This window comes from Pelodiscus sinensis, chromosome 3, assembly GCF_052426305.1.
Source record: "Pelodiscus sinensis isolate ZL-2025 chromosome 3, ASM5242630v1, whole genome shotgun sequence".
NCBI classification, from domain to species: Eukaryota; Metazoa; Chordata; order Testudines; family Trionychidae; genus Pelodiscus; species Pelodiscus sinensis.
The window spans coordinates 184086048-184105450 of record NC_143054.1 but is presented as its reverse complement, the minus strand read 5'-3'; the positions used below and the strand labels follow the sequence as shown (position 1 = coordinate 184105450).

Here is a 19403-nt window from a genome sequence, read left to right as displayed (position 1 = left end):
GAGCCCACCTAAGAGAGAATCATTTCTGCAGGACCTTCAACCTTCAGAATTAGAGTGAGGAAAGATAAAGGAATAAAAGGAGAGTAAATAGAGTGCTGAGGTTTAGCGTTTGTACAAATCTAGGAAATCCTCAGATGAAAAGTGGTATAAAAATGCGGATTAATTATCTGAACAGATCCTAACAGCATTGGTTTTGAATGACTGGAGAGCATATGGGTAGCTTTTTAAAATATTGCCCAGACTATTTAAATCATCTTTAGTCTATATACAGTACCCATTTCTTTAGGGGTACACAAGAATACAGAATGGTTATTTGCTACATTTCTATATCCCAGTCCAAAAAACAATGCTATATAGCCAGACAGTGGATGGAGTGAGAAAGAAGTTGTTTGCACTTAAATTAGTGCACCAATGCTACTCTCTACCTTCCCAAAAAAGAACAATCCAAATTTCTACTGAAACTCACTGGCTACGTCTAGACTGGCATGATTTTCCGCAAATGCTTTCAATGGAAAAGATTTCCGTTAAAAGCATTTGCGGAAAAGAGCGCCTAGATTGGCACGGATGCTTTTGCGCAAAAGCACTTTTTGCGGAAAAGTATCCATGCCAATCTAAGCACGGTTTTGCACAAGAAATCCCCGATCGCCATTTTCGTCATCGGGGCTTTTTTGTGCAAAACAGTTTTTAGCTGTCTACACTGGACCTCTTGCACAAATACATTTGTGCAAGAGGGCTTTTTCCCCAAACGGGAGCAGCATAGTGTTTGCGCAAGAACACTGACAATCTTACATTAGATTCTTACTGTTCTTGTGCAAATTCAAGCAGCCAGTGTAGACAGCTGGCAAGTTTTTCCACAAAAGACAACGCTTTTGTGGAAAAACTTGCCAGTCTAGATGCAGCCACTAAGTTTAAAACAGGGAACCGACAAGTCTCTCTATTATGTTCACTGCATAGTATGAATTCTGTTGACTAAGACAAGTGTACAAGTATTCAGACTACCACTTCTGTTGAGTTTATAACAAATAGCTGTATCTGACAGAACTCTCTGATCTTGAGAGTTTGCAAAATATATGAATTAGTAAAAAAATAATTAGACCATGGAATTCTAGAACCTTTGCATCAGATTTTTCAAAAGTGCTCAGCACCAAGTAGCTCAAAAAGGGCTATCAGATGTTGGACGCTTTTAAAAATCGGGTCACTTCATTTAGTGCATAAATGGAATCTTAGGGCTCCTAATAACCTGACCCCAATGAGTGCTGAGCACCTGAGAAAATATAGAACTTTGCCTCATGACATTGGAAATCTATGGTGGTTGGATAGGGACCTATTCAAGCAACTTAGACTAGGTCTAGACTGCAAGCTTTTCTCGGAAGAAGCTTTTCCGGAAGAGATAGCCCACTAAAACGTCTTTCAAAAGAGCGTCCACACAGCAAAAGATCATCAAAAAAGTGATCTGCTTTTTCGAAATATAGCATCCACATTGATAGGATGCTCTCTGACATTTAAGTTGTGATTACTGACCTATGGACAGACTGGTCACCAGGGCACCTGTGCTTTTTCCTGGAGGCCTCTTTCCCCCCCCCCCCCCCCAAAGAACACAACCCTCTTCCCCATCCTCTCACACTTTTTTCCGAAAGAGCTCTTTCCGAAAAAAGCTTCTTCCTCATAGAAAGAGGTGAACCGCTGTCGGAAAAACCCCTGCATTCTTTTGACTCTGTCGAAAGAACGCAACTACAGTGTGGGCGTAAGTGTAGTTTTTCTGGAAAAACTCTGAAGTGTAGACATACCCTTGTAAGCTCTGTAGAATTATGCAACTTAATGGGGAGCAGTCTGGCACACTGAAAACAAATATAGGACCGATGACGATGAAGCAGTGAGAAGTCTATGTTAGGGCATCCTGTTACCTCTTTGAATGACACTAATCTTTTGGCTGTATGAACAGTAAAGAGGAAGCCAATACTGAGAGAAGAGTGTAAAACCTGTGGTGGCAAGAGTCTGCCCAAACACTGCACTTTATTGCAAATACAGAACTCCAGGGGAGGAGAGGGGGAAGGGAACTGTTTCATAGGGGAAACAAATCTCTTGAAATAGGTTCTAACAGAGTAAAAGATAAAACATATGCTCTCCTCTAAGATGTGGTAGATTCTGCAAACACAACAGCAGAGGAGCTTTTAATTTCAAAAAGAAAAGCTCACATCCACTCCAGATCAGATAGGTAATTCTGGTGAGCTATGATTTTTGGTCAGAATCGTAGATCCAATGTAGTGCAAACTGAATGTTTAAAAAGGCATGTTCATTATACAAACACATTGGTTCCCCTCTCCCCCCATGCAAGAATATGGATTTTTTCTAAGAGAGTGTAAGATGTTACTCACCTTGAGCAGTAACCATGGTTCTTCAAGATGTACCCCCCCATGGGTACTTCACTGTAAAGTGTGCTTGCGTCCCTGTGCTGCTGATCAGAGAATTTCAGCAGCAGTGTCTGTTAAGCCCACACGTGCTCTCTTATCTCATGTTCTACCCTGAGGTTAAGCAGCATGAACAAGAGAACTCCCCTCAGTTCCTTCTGTACCACAGAGTTCTTGGCAAGAACTTCAAAGTAGAGCAGAAGGGGGTGGATTGAAGAGCCTCCTTAAGGACACGCAGTTCAAAGAACCATCGTTACCACACAAGTAACTTCCCCTTCTTCGAACAGCATCCCTATGGGTGCACTACTGTAGGCGATTCCTAAACAGGATCTTACTGGTGATGAATCAGAGATTTTGCTGAACCACAGGAGATCAATATTGTCTAGCAGCATTACCAAACACTTTCACTGCTTACTGGGCTATTAGAAGACATTTAGAGATAAATTACAGCTAAACAATGGCACAGAACACAAAGGTGGCTGTAAACAAACATTATGGGACCGTGGAAAATTTGGCCACACCCACGATAACTGGATATCAGGACATCCAGTTAACTAAAATTATGCCAGACCATGGATGCTGCTGGACCAGAGTGCCGGACTAGAGAGGTACACCCTGTAGCGACAATGACAATACTGTGGAGCTAAAGATAGCATAGAAAGCAGAGTCTTATGTGGTGCAAAAGTATGCACAGACACCCAGGTTCCGCTCTTCAGATTTCTGAGATAGGGATATTCTCGAGGAAGGCAATGACAGAAAAAAGTGACCTCATGGACTTAGCGTGAACACCAGATGGAGGTGATGCTGTGAGCCAAATAGCACTGCTTAATGCTGTTTGAAATCCAAATGAAACTCAATGCCATTTGGAGCCTCTGAGCCTTTAGATCTCACTGTAACCGAAAGGAATAGTGTACGACATGGGTTTTCAGGGCAATTTTTTTGGTAGCCTCAGAGTTCAGCCACCAGCTCTTATTGGTGGCCAGGTCACTCTCAATTGTTTTCCTAAAACAATTAGCTTTAGGAAAAACAAATATGTACATATACACATGTCCAAATCACTGCAATTTATTTATTGCTAGCTAGTAAGTATGTCATGAAAAGTAATATTACCAAACATTCAAATATCAGTTTTCACAGCAGACTTACTCAGCCCTGCCAATTCTGGGGACAAATGAAGCCTTGCGTGAGGGGCTGAAGGGCATAGCAGGCAGCCAAAGCTCAAAGCCCTGTTGCCAGAGGACAGGCCCCAGGGACAGAGCTTGAAACCTGTGACCAAAGCCTGCTGCCTTACTACCCATGGGCAGAAGCCAAAAGCCTGAGCCCCACCATTCGCAGAAAGGTAGGAAAGTCACCAGCCACCTGTTCCTACAACATTGTGCTTGGGGGAGGGCGGGGGGGTCCATCCCCTGCTGGTACCCAGCAACCAACATGAAAGTGATGCATCCAGGAATGCCAGGGAGGGGCTGCTGCCTCAGCCTACCAATTACAGCCTAGAAGGCTCTGGCTACTAGAAAAGGTCCAGGTGGCAGCATTTGAGAAACACTGTACTAGAAAACTTCATTCTATCCAGGGAAAAGGTCAGAGCTCTCCTAACATCTAGAGTGTGTAATATAGCCTCTCTGTTGTCTCAATGAAGCTTGGTGGTAAGAGTGAGGAGGTGAATCAAGGTAAGTTTTGACCAGGCCTTATCTCCTTTCTGCAAAGAGAAAATAAATTATTCAGAATGAAAGCAGTCAGACATTTCAATTGAGTCATTCCAACGAGCTGTGGATTAGTGCAAGTTGAAGATGCAAAAAGTCTGAAGGATAAGATGAGTCACAAGGCATGAAAACAGGTCTTAATGTTAAGTGAGATAGCATAGGTGGCTCAAGATTATAGAAACCGAACATTCAAATAAGAGCTTCACAACCTTTTATAAACTGAGAAAATGCTACAAAAGCCCTTTCAAGGCAACAAGATCTTCACATCAGAAGGAATTCTTAGTCAATTTTTAGCAGTAACTGTATGGGCAGAAGGAATTCTTAGTCAATTTTTAGCAGTAACTGTATGCAAGCAAGCGGTGTTTTAAATTTACTTTTAAATGTACTGAAAAAGCATTCATTGCAGAGTTCTAAAATGTTCCAGTTAATATAAATTACCAGATTCTTAACATTCACATAAGTGCTTAAAGCAAAATGCAAAAAGTTTGCTTTCATATGAAAATTTCTTATTTAAGGATATCCATACTTTAGGCTTAAAATTAATTAATTAATTACTCTCTGCCATTAAAACAAATTGAATTTGTTTTTGTAAACAAGGATTAGAAAACCAAACAGGAAGATGACTCCAGCCTCAAAGAGTTTACAACGTAAGTTTACTAAAACGTATTTTGTTGTCTGTGGACTCAATGGTTTAAATATTTAATAATGAAAATCAAATATGAATATCTTATCTAAAATGTTCATCGAAACCTTAGTGAAAAGAATAATTCACACAAATAAAATTGGTAATTTCTAAGCACCGTTTCAGTAGTTTATAGTGAAATAACGATTGATGTCTAAACTATGAAGACTTTTTTGCAACCTCTCTCTCACCTGTAGAATGTAGCATTCTTTCTTTTGCTGGATCTCCAGAACTTGGTGAAAGAAGAGAGATTTCTTTATCCTCCCAGAAGTCAAAATTGAGATCAACTGTTGAAACTAGCAAAAAACTGCTGTCTAGATTATCAAAAAACATATGCTGATCTTGGGTGTGAATGTTCCACCTTCTCTGAACACCACAAGTTATACTGACATAGGTTCTAGTGTGCACAGCTCAGCGCAATGGGAGTGTTTCTCCCACTAGTGCGAGTGTTTCTCCCACTAGTGCCACTCACAAGGTTGGTTTTTTAAGCCAATGAAAAAGCTTACTTGGCAATAAGCACCTGCATCACATGCACTGCAGTGACGCAGCTGTACCGATTCAGCTGTGCTTCTGCAGCAGTATACATATAGATAAGGAGAAGTTTGGACTGTATATAAGAATAAACACAAAGCGGTGTCAGAAAACTGCTGTTAATATGGGCCCCAAATGCATAATCTCATCCAAGTGAGATTCCTTGCAGAGCTCCAATGACATCAATTTATTAGTAGTTGTATTGTGGAGATCCTTTAAAAGACCTTAATCAAGGATCTGGCCCCCATCCGGTGAGGCACCCACCCCTGCTGTGGAAAGAGACAACTAGTGGGCTGGGTTTGGCCCACTAAGTCACTGGATCCGGCCCACAACTGCCTTGCTGGGACCCTTAAGCACAGCCTAGCTACGTCCGCTTTACATGCGGCTGCTCTATTCTGGGAGTCAGGAGGGAGACTTAGTGCTCTGTGCCGGCCCCCAGCAAAATCTCTCAGCTTCCACTGGCCAGCTTCCGGCCAATAGGAGACGAGAAATTTTACTGGTGGCAGGGGCAGCCAATGAAGCCTCCTCACTCCCTCCAGCCCTGCCAGAAGCTCCATGTGGCTCAACTTGCAACTGCAGCCTTCAGGTTCCTGTGGGATGGCTGGTTGGGAGACGCCTAGGTAAGTGCCGCCCAGCCAGAGCTTGCTTCTGGCACCACCACCTCTCTCTCAACTACCTGGCCCAGGCCACCACTCAAACCCTCTGTACCCCTTTCCTCCAGGTCACAACTCGCTTCCAGACCCTGCATCCCTCCTATAACCTCTCCCCCAGGCCAGACTCCTCTCTGGCACCACACCTCCTTCTGGATTCTGTACCCCAAGCCTCTGCCCCAGATCACAACCCCCTCCTTCACCCAAACTCCCTCTCAGACTCTACACCCCTCCTGCACCCCAGTCCTTTCCCCCAAGCTCCCTTCTGCACCCAACCTCTCTCCCAGGTCCCACCCCCTCTAGAAATTATCACCTACCCTTGCTTTACAGAAATTTTCCTTGAACTTTTTCAACTATACTTACAATGAACAGCAACAATTCTATTTCCTTCTCTCCTTTGGTTAATATGAAGATCTCCAAGTAGATATATCCTTCAACCTTAATTTCAGTCTTTACTCCCATCCTCAGAACTGCTACAGAAGCAAAGGAGTTTGATCATGGCTGTGCTTCATAAACAGTAATGCTTTCCCTGCTCCTGCTTGAGAAATGATTAGTGTGTAGGAAGAGGAGCACAATCAACTACCTCTGCTTCTGGGGTCTGTCTGTGGGGCGAGTTAATGCACAGAAATAAATAGGCATGGGGAAAAAAGAAAGGCATATAAACCAACAAGAAAGGTGGAAAAATTGGGAAGCATACCACTAAGTGAACTGGTTGTTAAACAACAAAACACAGCACGATCCTCAAGAACAATTATACTAACTCTCCTACATGAGCAATTCACAAAATTGGATCACAAGAGTTAGGGCAGGGATCTCAAACTCCAGTACTGCGGGCCACCGTGAGCAAGAGCAATTAAGTAATCTGGTCTGAAGTCCAAGCAGGTTGGGAGGGAGGTCCTGTCCATTACCATTCCCCAAGGCCCGCCTTCTTCCTCCCCACAAGGCACCCCCCAGTAGGGGATAGGGGGGCAGCAGCCCATGGTGGCAGGAGCTGCAGGGAAGCAGAGTGCATTCGTTCTACTGAACTCCACTTCCCTGCAGCTCCTGCTGCCATGGGTGTGCAGAAGGGCCCAATTGCTGCATTCATGCCAGTGCCCAGCAAGGTAATCCCTGAAGCCACATCCTCAGGGGACAGGATGCCATGGAGGGTGGGGGTGGGAATGGCAGAAAGGGGTGGGCCTTGGAGAATGGTAACTGACAACCCTATCACCGGAACACCCAGACTGTATTGCACAATTGCTCTGGCTAGATTAGGGTAGAGGAGAAAAAAAGGGTCAGGAGATTCAAGAATGCAAGACTCACCAAACTGAAATTAGAATTGTAGACAGTGATTTTAAACATTTTTTTTTAACTTAACTATGGATAAAAGTTTTTCTACACTGCACTGAAAGTAAACCTATGAGCACAGTAATTTATGGATCAAAAGCTTGCCTGGCATGTACACTTTCATAATGAAAGCTGAACATACACCCAGCTATGAGAGCTTCACTGGCAAGAGTGCTTGATTTTATGTTCCTTCCACAAAATAGAAATGTTTGTATGACTATTAAATAAAAATGTACTTATTATTAGGGATGTTAAAATTAGGGATGCCATCATGTAAACAACTACACGACTAATTGATAAACCTCCGCTTGTTGGTTAATCTTGTTGACTACATGCATCCCCCCCTTGCTGCCTCTATATCAGAAGCAGCAAGGATGGGGGAGCGGGAGCCAGTACCCATGAAGAGCTGTCTGGCACCGGATTCACCTGCCCTTCCCCACCCAGTACTGCTGCCTCACACGAAAGGTGTGTGTGTGTGTGTGTGTGTGCGCGCGCGCACGCTTGAGCTAATATGCACGGGGAGCTAGCTTTTAAGCAGGCTCCTCACGCGTACCCGCTCCATGGACTCAGCGCGGGGAGGGGGAGGGGAGGAGAAGAGGGGCCAGCTTAAAAGCTGATTTCTCCCAGCACCAACTCTGCAGTGCCGCCTTCCTTCCTGCCCTTGCTGCTGCCTCTATCAGAGGCAGTAGTGCAGGGGAGGGAGCAGGGGAGGCTGCCGTGAAGCAGCCCCTATCCTGGGCCTTCCACAGACAGAGGCTACTTCGCGGCAACGGCTGCTGTCCACGGAGGGGGTCCAAGCTCCCTCGGACAGAGGCTGCTCCACATCCAACGGACAGGGGCTACTGCCACCCCATGCTACTGCCTCTGTTTCAGAAGCAGCAGTGCGGGGTGGCAGGTAGCCCGTCTGTGCCGGGAGATGATTTTTAAAAGCCTGTTCCTCCAAGCTTTGTCTTCCCAGTGCCACCTACTTCATCCACTCCCTTCCACCTCCTGACCAGCTGCTGCCTCATTCAGAGGCAGTGGGAGGGGATGGAAGTGGCTTCCATGGAGAGTCTTACTACATTTAAAAACGCAGAGCCACAGCAGTCCTGGCTGTGTCCCAGCTCCTACTACATTTAAACTGCAGAGCTTCAGCAGGGGTAGCTCCTGGATTGGCACAAGCCAGGACAGAGCAACTTCCCTTATCCATTAATCATGCAGTCAATACAAATTGTATCAACTACACAGTCAGTCAATTACCCACCTCTTAACATCCTTAGGGAAGACTGTCGTCCAGGATTACTACTGACATTTCAGTAACCCAATAGAAGTCTTCTGGTCTAGGGAAGAAGTCCCTACCTGCAATTTTCTGTATAGGTTAGTGTTCCTGAAGATGCATGTGTTACGCACCTTCACGTACCAGCACATGTTGATACCAGTGAATCAACCCCTATGATTCACCAGAGCTTGCAACAGCATAGAAAAGCCATGCTTTCTATTAATGTATCCCATTGCAAAATGGTCAAAAAATGGGGTAAAAAAGAGGATATGTATGCTATCTATTGCCCCACCAGTTAGAGAATCTCATTGCTGCTCTTTCACGCACATTGCTCAGAGTAACAGTCCTTAAAACAAAGAAGTGGGTGCATGCTTGCCTCACTGCAATCTTCACAGTGGACTTACCCACTCCAAACTAATCAGTGACAGAATGGTGTTGCCAGTTTCCACACAGAAATTGCCACTTGCTTCTCTATCATTAGGGCAGCTCTCATATTTACGTTCTTATCCCAGAAAGCATAGGCAAGCCCTGCAGAGTTGCAGGAAAGTGGCTTTGAGCATCCAAAAGTTCTGCAGCCACTGCTTGTCATCCTGTACCTACATAATGATCCAATCTTATCACTCAATGGTTGTTTCTTTGAACCACTGATGGCCCAGTGTGCAGCTGTTCCATGAATGCCAAAAGGTAATCTTGAATTGTTTCTGCCCAGAGCATGCACAGCAGAAGGGAGACACCACAGTGTCATCATAAGAGTCACAGCTCATGAGATTCACAGTATCAGGCATGTTGTGTTCATAACTCATATCATAATACTGGAGAGCACTGCAGGATCCATGCTTTCCAACAGAGATAGCAGGTGTGTGTGTTAACAGGGTCTGCTGAAAAGTGACATGAAACATACTAGGAAGCCTCTCTCATTCTGATGGGATGGAAAAAACTGCATCCTAGTATGCTTAGCCTGCCCCCATGATACACTGCAAACTGTTCCAGTGGTCACAAGTTGCATAGTGGGATAGCTATCCACAGTGTACTACTCTCTCTGTCGATGCAAGAACACCTGCTGTGGACATGTGCATTATGTGGACATGCCACAGCAGTTTAAATACAGTGGTGGATGACTACACGTGTAGCTTAAGTCTATTTTGGTTTGTAGTGTAGACATATCTATAAAATTTTTAAAAATGCCAATACAGGCGGTCCCCGGGTTACGTACAAGATAGGGACTGTAGGTTTGTTCTTAAGTTGAATCTGTATGTAAGTCGGAACTGGCATCCAGATTCAGCCACTGCTGAAACTGATCAGTTTCAACAGCGGCTGAATCTGGATGCCAGTTCTGACTTACATACAGATTCAACTTAAGAACCCCAGGCATCCCCAAGTCAGCCGCTGCTGAAACTGATCAGCGGCTGATTCCAGGAAGCCCGGGGCAGGGGCTTCCTGTAGTCAGCCACTGGTCAGTTTCAGCAGCGGCTGACTTGGGGGCGCCTGGGGCAGAGCAGCTGGGGTGCTGCTGGGTTGGTCCAGTAGCGCTGCCGCTGGACCAACCCAGCAGCACCCAAGCTGCTCTGCCCCAGGCGTCCTGATTCAGCCACTGCTGAAACTGACCAGCAGTGGCTGAATCAGGACACCTGGGGCAGAGCAGCTGGGGTGCTGCCGGGTTGGTCCCGTAGCGCCCAGAGCGGCGCTACGGGACCAACCGGCAGCGCCCCAGCTGCTGTACCACAGGCGCCTGGAGCAAAGCGGTGGAACACGCGGGCAGCGGGCAGCCCACACGCGTCTGGGCTGTCCGCTGCCCGCGTGCTCCGGGGCTTTGCTCTGCTTTGCTCCCCGTCCCCCTGGTCTGCAGACCAGGGGGACGGGGAGCAAAGCGGCGGAGCACGCGGGCAACCGACAGCCCAGACACGTGTGGGCTGCCCGCATGTTCCGCTGCTTTGCTCCCCGTCTCCCTGGTCTGCAGACCAGGGGGACGGGGAGCAAAGCAGAGCAAAGCCCCGGAGCACGCGGGCAGCGGACAGCCCAGACGGGTCTGGGCTGCCCGCTGCCTGTGTGTTCCGCCGCTTTGCTTCTTCTCCCTGGTCTGCTAGAGACTAGGGAGAGGGCCCCGTTCATAACTGCGGATCCTACATAAGTCGGATCCGCGTAACTCGGGGACTGCCTGTAGATGCATTTGCATTGTTACGCTACTGCACACACAGCAATGAGGAGAAGCTTCATACTACATTGCAGCAAAATGATGCCTGGCTCAATGCATAACAAAAATGCACATTACTGTTGTTCATTGTCAAAATGCTTCTTTAAAGCCTCCCTGAATTGAATAGCTCCTGATTAAGCCTTAGAAATGTGTTGTATCAAGTCTATCCTTCCCTGATTTTGCTCACTGAGGGATGTTAAAATACACTTTTACCAAATAAATGCAACTGCTGAATTTTTAGCAGTTATATGTTTACACGCTGGGGAGGAGGTGGCTCTGCAGAAACAGGTGTGTGCAGGCTTTCATGGAGCTGTTTGTGCTCCCTCCATTCCCTCCTCTCCCACACTGCTGCCTCTGTATCAGAGGCAGCAGCACAACGGGGCTGGCAGCTCCCCGGGAGCCAGTGCTCATGGTAAACCTACTTAAAAGCCAGCTCCCCACAAGCACATCGAAAAAGTGATCTGTTTTTTCCTAAAGACAGTGTCCATTCAGTGTGGATACTCTCTCGCATTTCAGCTGTGATTACTATGGACGGAGTGGCTTTTTCCTCTTTTTTGAAAGAACTCCCTCTTCCCCCTCCACACACGCCTTTTTCCTCATAGAATGAGGATTACCAATGTCAGAAAAACCGCTCCGTTCTTTCGATTTTTTTTTTCAGAAGAATGCAATTGCAGTGTGGATGTAATTGATGTATTTTTCAGAAAAACATCCATTTTTCTGAAGAAAAAAACCACCACTCTGTAGTATAGATATACCTTGATACAGGGGCAGAAGCAGCGGAAGGGGGAGGGGGAAAACGGGCGGGAGTTGCATGTAACTGTGAAGGTTAACTGATAAACCCAGGCTCACCTGTTAACCGTTTACACTATCATATTCCTAGTTTACTATGCCCAACACCATTACTGAAGGAGCATTTTAAAAATCAAAGATTTGCTTTCCCTAAAATATGAATCAGCCAAAGTGTTAAAAATTAACAGTTTCAAACACTGGCTAAAAATCTCTTAATCGCTCAGATTTTAATCTCTTAGATTTTGTTAGCTCACCAGTCATTAAAATGTTTCAACCTAGATAGGACCTGTATTTCAAATATAAAATACAAGTTGACTTTTTTTTCTTTTAAAGTCAAGCCTTCATACCTTTTTAAGAAATCATGATGTAAAGAGCATAATCTTTATTTTCTTTCCCTTGCAAAATTTACTTTCTAGTCACAAAACTCAGAGATGTCCTTAAAAAGTAATCTTCACTCCCTGTTAACTGAAAATTATTTTTCACTGCATGAAAATACACACTCCACACCCATAGATTTTCTTCTATTGCTAGACAGCATATCCAAGTGATCTATGTAAACACCTCTAGATAAATGATAGGCATAGTCTCCTCAGAGATTATGCCTATCACAAGGTCCAGATTTACAGAAATCAAGAGTTAAATTAATAATCTGACGCAATGCCCCGAAATTTTTTTCACTAAAAACATGCATATATCTTGGTAGATTCAGTTGAAAGACTTCTGGATAATTCTTACATTTATGATTCTTCAGCTATAAAGTTCAAAATTAGCTAGAAAAAAAAAACCCATGTCCCTATAAGCAAGAACCCATCAAAAATAACTTGGTCACTCCAAACTGATATAGTTTACTCTTACAGAACTCCCCAGTAAATTTCCTTTTGATTAAAATAACTTTCCCCTCAAACAACATTGCCTAGATCAATTCTGATAAAGTGTGTACACTGCCTCAAGTAATCTGTAATGCACTCATCACCTCCATATTTAGGTGTCCATTAGAAAAATATTTAAATAAGCTGCTATACTAACAAATTCAATACACTTCAGAATTGTGGTTCTAATTTCACTCACTAATGTTTACATTTAGAACACATCTCAAATCACAACTGGATTTCTTTTCTCCTCTAAAAGATAAGGTAATCTGTCCATTTTTTTAACAGGACAGTTAGGCCCGCTTGCAGGTGTCCTGCCCCCCCCCCCCTTTAAAAAAAAAGGGGGGGCAAACTGTCCCATATTTCCTGCTGCAAAGCTCCCCCTCCTGGTGAGTAGTGGTCAGCACAGCAGCGTATTTGTGCCTGGCAGGTGAGTGCGGGCAGACAGTAGCCAGCAGGTGGTGCTCTCAGGCAGGGTGCAGAGGCAGAAAAACAGGCAGTCACTAGGAAGGAAAGGAGCAAGCCTGTGATAGAGGTAAGGATGTGTGGGGTAAGTGAAGGGTATGTGCGTCACCCCTCCCCATGTGCACGTGAAAGCTGGGGCGTGGGGTCTGCCAAAATTTTCAGTCTGTGGGGCTGAAGCCCTGATCCCCAGCTCCTGCTGCAGTGGTCTTGATCCCCAACAGCCCTCCTCACAATGAATTCCCAGAATTCCCTAGGCTTAAGTCCTGAACCAGAGTGATTCCCCACACCCTGAATTCCCAGCAAAAATCCTGGTGAGGCACCAATCCCTGCTTGCTCCCAACCTATATACCATGAGTCGTAGGGCTCAAGCTGGGAGCGGCAGGGCTGAGTCCTGCGTGCCAAGTGCTCCACGTGAGGGAGAAGACTCCAGAGCCTGTGTGCAGAGTTGCAGGGAGCTCTCTAGCAAGTGCAGTGTAATCCCCAGTACAGCTCCACACTCTCTCCCTGCCCCCTGCCAGATTAGAGGCAGGAGCCTGAGCCCTGGGGCAACTGCTCCTCTGGTTGGTGCCATGACTCAGGCAGCAGTGGTGCTTCCTCCTCTGCTGCTGGTGCAGGGGGTTGAAACTGCACCTAAGCTTCCAGTCCTCTTTGCTCACAGAGCCGGTAAAAGCAGCAAGAGTGGGGAACCCAGCTACATAGCCAGCAGAGCCCTCAGGGATCAGGGGGACCACAAAACCCTCCAGGCATACAGCTGCTAAATACTCTTTCTTTGCACCATGAGGTATCCTCCTGTCGGCACACATCCTCTAGCTCAGCGGTTCCCAACCTTTTCCAGATGGGGACCCATTTTGATAATTCAGGAAGACTTGGTGACCCAGGGCAATTCAAAAAAATGTGTGAATGGCTTCCTGGGGAGACACCTGACGACCCTTTCGAAATGTAATGCCAACCCATATTTGGGACTGAACCCATAGGTTGGAAAACCCTGCCTAGCTACACCTTCTCTGCCCCCAAGCTACCTCTGACCACACACAGTCACTGGCTGCTCCTTCTGATGGGATAAACACAAACATTATTGAGTTTTCTTTTCTACCAGGTGAAACGTCTCATATGCAGTGTGGATTTCTATATCAATTGATTGAGAAGTATTCTTAATAAAACGCTTCTCAGGCTTTATGTAGACAATGTGAATACAAATTTTGGTGGTGCTTAATGTGCTCGGAAAAATAACATTCAGTGAAAACTGCAAAGCAAACTAAGGGAAGATATCTTTGGTTGTGGATGAGGTGCTCACATAACTCATAACTGCCTTCAAACATCAGCTGACTGTCTTCCAACTGTTTTAGAGTCCTTTGCCATAAAAGTTTATAAATACTTTCATATTTACACTGTTCATGTCAAAGGACTGAAAGACTTCGGCCAATTTGTCAACCTTTAAGTTTCTAGAAAATGGCAGCACACAATTCCTTTCCCTGAGACCAGTACTAGAAAGAATTGCATTGATTTTGATGGGCACAAGGCATATTTTCTCTCAAGAGACATACCCAACACTGTTCAAGACAGTCTTCAGTTATCCTTGTACAAAACTGTGGCTTGCTTTTGCTAGTAAGCCACCAGACACTTTTTCAAAGACAGTAGAGGTAATAGAGAAAAATGACTCATTGGTGACAGAAGTTGCACTGCATATTTGTACTCTTCAAAATAATTTACCACAAGACTTAGAGAAAGATTTGTCACATCACACACAAAAACCTTGCTGCAATCTTTGGTTGAGGGTGGAGAAATTAAGGAACAGGAATTTTACAATACAGTTTAGAATTTTTATTCAACATCTCTTAAGTAGTTGGGACACTGGAATCATGCCTTCGAGTGCACAGAAAAGCTTGAGAAGCATACCACTGTGGGATAACATACAAAGCAGTCTTGCCTTTGTCACATAAGAAATCCCACCCTAAGTCTGATAGAGAGAATCATCTTTTTGATAAATGGACAAATGCAAAACCAATAATATCCTGTCACATGTCTCACTGGAACTCTTAGAAAACACCCATTTCTGAAAGGTGATGGAATGTTTTTCAAGAGATGGACAATAAAGCAGTAGAATACTCAGATCTGGCAAAGGCAGATGAGTATGTTTTGTGTTTGCCAGGCACCACAGTCCCTGTTGAATGTGTCTTTTCAGTACAGCCACTCCCTGAGTTACGACCACCTCCACTTACGACTGCGCACTTACGACCAAAGCGGTCGTAATTGCGGATCCGAGTTACGAACAGCAATCCGCACTTACAAACAGCGAGGTCGCCATGTAACTCTATGGGATCCAAGTTATGAACACTGAGTTAGAATCATAGAACCACAGCGCTAGAAAAGACCTCAGAAGGTCATCAAGTCCAGCCCCCTGCTCTAGGCAGGACCAATCCCAACTAAATCAACACAGCCAGGGCTTTGTCAAGCCGAGACTTAAACACTGCTAGGGATGGAAACTCCACTACTTCCCTAGGTAAGCCATTCCAGGGAAGTGTTGGTCCATAACTTGTTCGTAACTCGGGGAGCGGCTGTAATGAATGCAGACTGTGCTGCATTTTAAGATGAGTTGCTGAAAAACAACTGGATCATTTGAAAAATTGCTACAAATAATAAACAAGGTCCACAAGAAGCATTGCACCGTGGAGGACAACAATATGAGGATAAGGCAGGCACTTCTAAAGAGCAGTAACCACTTAATTGTGAGTATATATTTAAAATTTTTACTTATTAGTTATAATAATGCAGTATGTTTTTAATAGGTGCTCAGTCAGCTTAAAGTTATTTTGAAGGTTTTTACTACATAGTTCTGACTGATTGCTGTTGAACTCACTTAAATCCGAGCAACTTTGTCGGGTGTCCCAAATTTGGCATACGGAAATACAATTGCCCTAATTCTAGTTCAAATATGAATTAATTCACAGTAGTTGGATGGCCTATGTCAGCATTTCCCAAAGTGTGGTCCGCGGCCCAGTACCGATCCTTAGAAAAAAAAATACTGGTCCTTAGAAAAATTATCGCGCACGATCCTATTCATTTGTGTGACAGGGTAGCAGCACCCCACACAGCCGACCATGGCGGCACAGCCCTCTTGGGAGAGAGCCTGCCACTGCGGCATCTCTACTGGGCATGCTCCCGGGCGGCGGGGATAGATCTAGCAGGCACTAGAACCCAGGGAGAAGGCCAGGCACACCAACGCAGATTGCCCGGTGCCGGCGTCAGCCAGGGGAGCCGGCCGATAAAGCGGCTGGGATTGGGGCCGGGGGGGGGAGGGGGGGGTTCGGAACAACCAGCCGGACAGGTAGGGCAAGCACAATTTATTTGCATATTCATTTGCTTAATGAATATGCAAATAAATGTTACCGCCCCTCCAAAAGCTTGTGAATGGGGTTTACTGGTCCCCAGTATCAAAAAAATTGGGAACCACTGGCCTATGTTATGCAGGAGACCAGACTAAATGATCAGAGCAGACCAGTCCCTTCTGACTTACTATCTACGAAATTTTAGAAAAAAGCTACCTATGATGCACACTACAATATAGTGGAAAAAGCTGAGGTCAGTGTATTTGCCAGTGCTTTCACTCTGCAAGAGCATAACAGAAATGTTACTTCAAACTCCAAACACCATCATCCTAGTATAAAAAATAAAAATTAAAGCTGAAAAATAAGACACAAGCTTAGTTTGCATAAATTAAGACTTCACTGTCTTGCAGTGAAAGCATCCAAATTAGGGATGCAAATGGGGGAGGCCCTCAGTGGGCCCCCCTGAAGTGCAGCAGGCCCCTGCTCACGTCAGGTGGGGGAGGGCGCTATTCCAGATCCACCCGCCCCTGGTTAACTATACCCAGTAAGGCTCACCCAAAAAGGGCGATGCTTACCAGTTAACCACTCACACATCCCTAATTGAAATAACCACAAAGTATATTAAATTTTTCCCTAAAAATTAAAGGCAACTAAATTATGCTGATCATGATTTCTCAGATTAATCTATTCTTAAATTTTATCCAAATTTCAGATTTAAAATGTCAGGTCTACAACAAAATACAGGACTATGTAGCACTTTAAAGACTAACAAGATGGTTTATTAGATGATGAAGGGGGTCTGGCCCACGAAAGCTCCTCAGATCAAATAGTGGAAGAAAATAGTCACAGCCATATATACCAAAGGATACAATTAAAAAAATGAACACATATGAAAAGGACAAATCACATTTCAGAACAGAAGGGGGATGCGGGGGGGGGGGGGGGGGGAGGGAAGGAAGGTGAATGCCTGTGAGTTAATGATATTAGAGGTGGGGAAGGGTAGATGTCTGTGACAGTAAATGTTTCCTAGGATTGCTAGCGTAGATGCAGATTATTCTCTCCCCTCCCCTACTGCTTTTGCCCAGCACAGTAAACACTTTTGCTGGTAGAATATAACCAGCATAACTATGTATATAATAAGGCTTTGCTGTTCTAGAAATATCATTTAAAAAGACATCCTTATCCAAAATTACTATGCTGGCAAAATTTTCTAGCATAGACCTAACCTAACATAGAACTAGCAAGACAGTGAAAGTTAGGCGCATCTAAAAACCTTTCATAGAGGCACTAAAATCTCACCATTCATGAACTCTTTCTTGCAGTTTATGCATGTTAATAAGCATCCAAGAAATCTTCAAGAACATTCTTCTAACCTGGGCTAACTACATTAGTGTAATTATAATCACAGATAGTAATGATACAGTAAGCTACAGATCATTCCCTTATTAGATATACCTAAAACAACTGCAAGCACTGCTGAAGTAACATGCCTACAAGTACTAAAAGTTTGTTTTGTTTGTCTTGATTTTACCATCACCTTTTCCGAACGTGAAAATGATACCTATTTGATAGCTTTAGTGTTGCTTATGTATTTCAAATGTTTGACAGTAGCTTTCCAGACCCACAATTTAAAACAAAGCAAGCCTCTAAATATTTCAAAATGCTTCCCTAGCAAAATATTTCTAACAGAAAGTAAAGGCACAATTACAAGATCAGCCTAAGCACACATCATCATTTTCGACCATATCTTTACTATATAAAGGAAAGTTGGCAATTGCATTTTTAAAAATAGTAAAACAAAAGGAAATTCATTTTTGGTTCACATGCAGTGCTAGACTTAACAGGCAATGGTGGTAAAACAATTAGTTTTGCAAATAAAGCAGAGCTAGAAATGAATAGCTCAGATTTGGAATTGAGAAATATACACAAACTGAAACTTTTACAGAAATCATCCCACAATCTCAGGTGTTGGATAATTTAGGATAAAAGAGATGTTTATTAAAAAGGGCGTTGATTTCTTGGCACCGCCGATAAGTAGGAGACACCCCTAGTGTCGACGTAAAATACTACAGCACAGAATACCATATGTCTGGGAATAATTTTACAGCAGTAAATGTGAAATTTAAAATCGCCATGATTTTTAAAAGACAATCCCTTCATATCTTGTGAACCTTCATACAACATGCAAAAATACACATGTACATCACAGTTACTGTAAGATTTTTATCTCTGAGCAATAAAGCCTGTATAATCTAGCATGTCTACTGCCACAGGCAACGCACATAGCCTTCCGGTCTGCACATGAAAAGTACGCTGCTGCACCAAAGCGCAAAAAAAAAAAAAAAAAAAAGCCAACCCCCCTCCCAACAACCCTGCAAAATAATCACCACTGAACAGCACCACTGAGCAATGTCAGAGAAATGCAAGATTACATCTGGGAAACAGATGAACTGCAGTCTAGGATTCAATCCTGCTTTAGAGATGGGAAGAGGCCTGACACAGGGGTTTGGGGTATTGGAGCAGCAGGTACAGAGGCAGATAAGCAGTGGTGTGTGGATACTTGCACACGATAATGAGAGAAAGGGGAGTAAGAAGAGGAGCGTGTAGGTGGAAGGTCTGGGGGAGGTGACAGGGGTATGACGACAGGGAGGGGGGATGGGCTGTTACTGACAGGGTGGCAGGAAAAGACTGGGGAGCATGTGGGAGGAAACGAGGTACTTGGAGGCAGCCTGAGGGGAGGGACAAGGGGTAGCTGGAGGCGATCTGTGGAACTACTGGGGAAGGGATGGGGGTATCTGGAGGCGGCCTAGCACAGAGGGGGAAAGAGGACATGGGGTGAGCTGAAGGCAGCACGGGATCAGTGTGTGTGTGGGAGGCGGGGTATTTGGAGGCAGTCCAGGGTAGCTGTTGGGGTGAGGTATTTGGGATCAGCCCAGGGCATGGAGGAGGGAAGGGGAGCGGGGTGTATGCGGAGGCGGCTCAGGGTGGGGGGGAAGAGGTCCGGGGTGTATGCGGAGGCGGCCCGGGGTAATTGTTACAGGGGGGCAATCTGGAGGCAACTCAGGGCGCGGGGGGCGTATGTGGAGGCGGCCCGGGGGCGGCGGAATAGGTGGAGGCGCCCGGGGCGCAGCGGGGCGCGGGCAGTTGGCGGACCAGGGCAGGAGGAGGCATCCGAAGGCGTAGTGGGGGTGGGAGGAATAAGCAGCAC

General features: G+C 45.0%; 1 protein-coding gene across 2 annotated transcripts in view; it reads right to left on the bottom strand.

Annotated features, from left to right (window-relative positions):
- The window catches only part of PPP3R1 (protein phosphatase 3 regulatory subunit B, alpha), a 76935-nt gene that overhangs the window by 56267 nt on the left and 1265 nt on the right, over positions 1-19403 (bottom strand). The window lies entirely within an intron of this gene.